Here is a 6,000-nt window from a genome sequence, read left to right on the forward strand (position 1 = left end):
CAATATGGATGTAAGAACACTCAAATGAAAGGTTAAAGTCAGCATTTTAACTTCAAAGTTATTGTTTTATTTTGAATTCAATGCACTAGAGCACAGAGCCAAAGCTGCAAAAATGTTTCACTGCTGAAATACTTGCAGGCTGCACTACACAGTATGTCTCCAATTGATTTTGTCGATCTTGTGGAAACACGGTAGATCAAGATTTGGCACATTTTGGGTTCCTTATTTTTGTTACTAATGTCTGCCAAAAGTGGAAACCCTTTCAGAATGGATGACTTAAGATAATAATTCTTGGCAATAACATAAAGAGAAACCCCCACTTTTCCAGCCAACTCCCAACAGGATTTTCCCAATGATTTGTGGGTGCTGTAGCTCATAGTTCTCACAAATTGCATGTGATGTTTGACATTATCATAGAGACCTTATGAAAGGGTTCATCTGAGTCCTTCCTGCCTATCTTCCCTCATGTCTCCCTGTCTCATTAGAGTTCATTGTTTGTCTTAATTAGGTTATTAGTTCACCTCATTTTGCACATGTTTAGTTAATTTAGATTATTGTCTGCATGTGTGTCGGTATGTATATACGTTCCCTGCTCCTGCTGTGCTGTTCTGAGTCTTTGTTTGTTCTTCCTTTCCTTCCTTTGTTTGAGTTTGTCATCAGGGCCTTGTAGTCAGGCGGCTAGGTTTCTGAGTGTTTTATTTCCCCTGGCTTCCGGAATGTATTGGTTTTTGCCTTTGTGGATTTTTTGTGTTATTCTGCTCGACCGTATTAAAGATCATTGTTTTCGATTTCACTCCTGGCCTCATGTGTTCCTGCAATTGGGTCCTGCAATTGGGAGTTTCCCTCCCATGCTAGAGACCCAGCAGGGAGCCAGCCCCCAGGATGGAAGTACCACAGAAACTGAAGACCCTCCAACAGATACTGGAGAATCTTCAATCGTTCACCCAGGCCACCCAGTGGAGCAGTGCAGGGACTCTGCCCCCACACCAGCATTGCCTCCCACTGTCCCTAGTCCGTTATCTGCTGAGCCCCGACTGCCGGCCCTGGAAAGGTACAACGCGAATGTCGGGGCTTCCTCGTATAGTGTTCCCAGGCTCTTGAGTTAGCCAGTGTCGTATCCCACCGTGCACCCGGGGCATTTATAATCCCCCTTCTTGTGGGCAAAGCACTTTCTTGGGTCACAGCCATATGGCATCTAAGCATCAACAAGCCCCCCGCATGCTCTAACTATCAGGCCTTCTCCAGGGAGATGCACCTGTCACCTGAAGCTCCCTGCTCCTCCTCCCCGCTGCTGCTGGCGCTTTATTTGTGATTATCAGGTTATTATCATTTTGCACCTATTTAGTTAATTCAGGTTATTGTCTGCATGTGTGTATGTTCCCTGCTGAGTCTTTGTACTTCCCGAGTTTGCCATTAGCCCCTCATATTCAGCTTTCTAGATTTCCATGGGTTTTGTTTTCCCGAGTTCCCAAGATTATTGTTATTTAATAATTTTTTTTTGATCTCACTCCTGGCATCTTTGTGTTCCTGCAATTTGCTCCACCCTCCTGAGTTCCCCACACATGATACCTTAGTTGAAGAGCCATTTGTGGAAGAGCATTTCAAAGATAATTTTAAAGTGCCTCTTTTTGTAATTGTTTTGCTTAACTAAGAAATGGAGAAATAAACATGCAGTTTAACTTAAGCAATCATTGTGTATTATTTGTGTGCTGTCTTAGCTCAGGAAGTCCTAGGATTTCAATTAAGTGTTTATTCAGTTTGGGATGCATATAAACACTGGGAAAGGTGACTCAAAAAAGGATTGAGTGAAAAACACACGCAAAAACGCTCTGTCAAAAAGATTCCTGTCTTTTCAATGGATGCAATTAATTGACTGAGGTGCTTGACCCACCTGTTTTCTTGCAATTGCAAAAGAACTGATAATGCCAAAACATGCCTGTTTGTTCATGTATGTGTTTCTGAATATGTCACTCAGAATGTATTTTCAATACCGCTGTGATATTTTTGAGTGCAGTAGTTCCTGTAGGTAAACAAATGTGAGTGTTTAAATATGTGCACTGTTTTTCCACTATAAGTGCCATACATACATTATTCAGGAAGGCATTTATATTGGGCCCAAGACACTTAAATATTGCTTAGAGATTGATTAAAAAAAGCTTAATACATAAGTGCAATGAATCAAATGTGCTGCTTGGTCTGTCACTAGCTACAATCGCTACAGTATGATGTCCTCTGCAGATTACAGTGGGGCTCACTAACTATATTTTCTACCTTCTGCACACAATAGGACACAGCTCACTGACTGAGGCACAGAGGACAGATGAGGGTGAATCAGATGAGGACACACCAGAGGCAGAGACAGAGGTTGAGGCAGAGATGGAGAGATCAGAGAAGGAGTTTTGGGTTGATTTAGTTTTGGGTTATGATAGATTTGAGGATAAAACATTTTAATATATACAGTATAATTATATATAGTTGTTGAGCATTTGTTTGGAAAATTATGTTAGCTGCAGCAGTTTAGTTTTAAGGGGAGGTACCATAGGGAAATAATTCCTTTCCTCCAATCAAAATTAAATTTAGTATTTGGAATGAGGACATTCGTTTATTTTATGTATTTTTTAGGAACAAATGCAAATGAATAATGAATAAAGCACAGATTCAAGATTTTTTTATGGGCCCTTCCTCTAAGGCCAGGCACGCACGCACGCACGCACTCACACACACACACACACACACACACACACACACACACACACACAGCATCATTAGAAAGATATTTCACAGACAATACTTTGGATTTTATTTGGCTCATGAGTAACTTTAGTTATTGGGAAACAGGCTACATAACTTGCGATACTTTAGCACATTTGTATAAATCAAGTCAGAACCATGGACCAATGAGGATGGTCATAGAATCAAATCATCCAGTCAAAAAGTCAACTAACGATGGCTGGGATGTTTAAATAAATAAAGCTTAGCCCTATATTCTACTCATGTTTCAATATCAGAGGAAAAGCACAACACAATAAATTCACTGTTACTGTGTTCTTATGCCTAATTCACTGAATTAATTTTTTACAATAAAATATGAATGAATGTATAATGCATACAGTATTTTTATATTTATTGCAGGTACTTATTCTTATTATGGACGTAACTCCTCCTGCAGTTGATAAAACTAAAGGACCAAACTTGCCAATCAAACGTCCACACACCTATTTGGTCGCTTCCTCTTTGTTAAGCGATATAATTTATACTTTCTATATCATAAGGGTTTAAAAAACAGCCCTTAACATTGGTCGAACGCTAAGTTTACAACAGTAAACGAACAAAACTAATTCACGGGAGAATTAGCAGCTTCCTTGGCTAATTTGAATGCAAGTACATTTACGGACTTTGACTAATGTTAATCCATCATTGCAAACTTGAGCAATGTATTTAGCTCACATTAACGTTACTGAGTAGAGCAAAACTGGAATCTAGACGTCTAGGGACGTTTTTACATATAGACGGACTAGGTTAACTCCAATACAGCTCAGGGTTTACCTGGATATAGCATGGCTACGTCCCAGTTGCTAGAAAAATTTCACCTTTCAGCCAAATGTAGCCGGATTTTCTCTTGAAAAAGTACAGTAGGCTAACGTTATATCTAGCTTGCTATCTTACCTGCAAGGTTTCGCCGTCGTCGGGTGCAGTGATTGCGATGGGCAACTGCTACTGGGAACAGGGTAGCAGTTGAGCGATAATTTTTTCAAAAAGTCATCCAGTTTAGGTAGTTTTGCAACCTTTTCCTCCTGGTCCTTTTTATCCTTTCTTTTCTGCGACCCACTTCTGTCCTTCAATGGCATTTTCACACTATGAAGCTAAATGGCGCTGCATATTTTACGTATTAGACTAGCTATCCACACATGATCAAGACAAAACATATTTTCCGGCAGCACTCTTAAATTATTTTCATATCAGAATATAATACTAACACCACATGAATTAGCCTGCCACAAGTTATTTAATTGAATAGGTTACACATTATAACTTTTTTCTGTAAAATAGACACAGTATAAATTTAGCACAATCACATATTGTACAAAGAATGTGTAGCTAATAACCAGGACCGAGACGAGTTTGCTTATTTAAGGATATATAAAGAAAACATCACTACTCAAACAAATGTAGTCTTTGTGTCATTTTGCGGTGAGTAGTTAGAATATAAAGACCTATGAAAAAACGGACAAACTGATATAAGACACAGAGAGTCATGGGCCCTCCTAAACCACGGGCCCCGGTGCTGCTACATGACCTCCGCTGGCAAGCACTAATAGGAGGCCTAGGCTATAGGCTCCCTGACTGTTTGAACGCATAAAACAACAGAGTGAAGAGAATAACAGAGCTTCTAGCCTCTGGCTACAGTAAATGACTCAAGTGTAATTCGATGGGTGGTGTTATGGCAACACAGTGTGTAGTCATATCCAGTGTTGAATTAGTGAACCCAGTAGTTTGTCAATCTCATTATAAAGTATGCACTGTGTTTTTCGTCAGGGTAAAATTACTGAGTCATTGAGAGTGAATGCTGGAAGGGCTTCTGTTTCAATAAAGCTTGGAAGACAAGTACATCAACCCTCAATGAGACATAAATGAAACATTGTGTTCCAAAATGATTGTATCTTCCAGTGTTTAACAAAGCAATTAGAGGATCTGTGCATATGTATGCTTGAGCCGGGTGTTTTATTTATGTCATTGAAGCTGTGCTTTGTGTTTTTAATCTATCTGTCCTAAGAACATTATTGAAGCTGAACTGTGTGTTTTAATCAAGCTGTGCTGGGTATTGTTAATGTAGCCATCTTGAGTATGGGAGAGTGGGGCATATTTTGACTCTTTCCGACATTTGTGACAACTTTCCCCATGAGTAGGTTTCAACTAATAAGAATACGACCAAGTCATTGTGAATGTTGATTTGTTTAATTTAAAATTCAAAACCAAATATAACTTCATCAAAGACCAGCAGGGTTGGATCTGGGAGGTGCTTTGACCCCCAAATGCAATTGCTGGTACCTTTGTAATTGTCAACAGCGAACCGCAACAATCTCTATGATTAATATCACCCTTTATCCCCCATCCCCCATCAATAATCTCCACTGCGATCAACAGCGGAATGCGGATTTTGACATTACTAAACCTGTACTGTGTGTTTTAATGCAGCTGTGCTGGGTAACCACCTTCTCCTGGGTGGCCTTGGAGCTCATAATCAGCTAGTGGACTTGAATAAAGCTACTGTAACAATACACCAGGAATTGAAATGTTGATTCACTTCTCTATCCTGCTGGCCAGCATGTGGCCTTTTTCAAAGAATATTTTCCCTTCCTCAACTGTGTGTGTGTGTGTGCATGTGTGTTTTGGGGGTGTTGGGAGTATTGTACCATGGCATAATGACAGAGGAGTAAAAGCAGCTCAATCAGCAGCAGATTTTGAAGCCTTACACTGAGCTACATTATCTTATTATCTCCAGCAGCTCACAGCAGAGATCTCTGAGCATACGGCCATACAGCTTTCACATACACACGCACACACACACACACACACACACACACTGCTGTGTGAAATCAGAATATGAATGGCAGCTGTTCCCTCATGTCTCCTACTGTATCCATCTGCAACAACCACTCCAATTTCATTAACCATTCAATATGGACTGATTTATTCATTTATTTCTTTAAGCATTTATTTCAACAGCAACTATATTAATAATAATAATAATAATAATCAATATTATTATTATTATTATTATTATTATTATTATTATTATTATTATTATTAGCAGTAGTAATAGTAGTATTTAAAATGTATTTAATATTCATTCATTGTAATTTCTTTTCACTTAATACAAACAGTTTAAAAAACTAATTATGCATTAAACAAATATTATTATTATTATTATTATTATTATTATTATTATTATTATTATTATTAGCAGTAGTAGTAGTAATAGTAGTATTTAAAATGTAT

The sequence above is a fragment of the Conger conger genome, chromosome 4, assembly GCF_963514075.1.
Source record: "Conger conger chromosome 4, fConCon1.1, whole genome shotgun sequence".
NCBI lineage: Eukaryota > Metazoa > Chordata > Actinopteri > Anguilliformes > Congridae > Conger > Conger conger.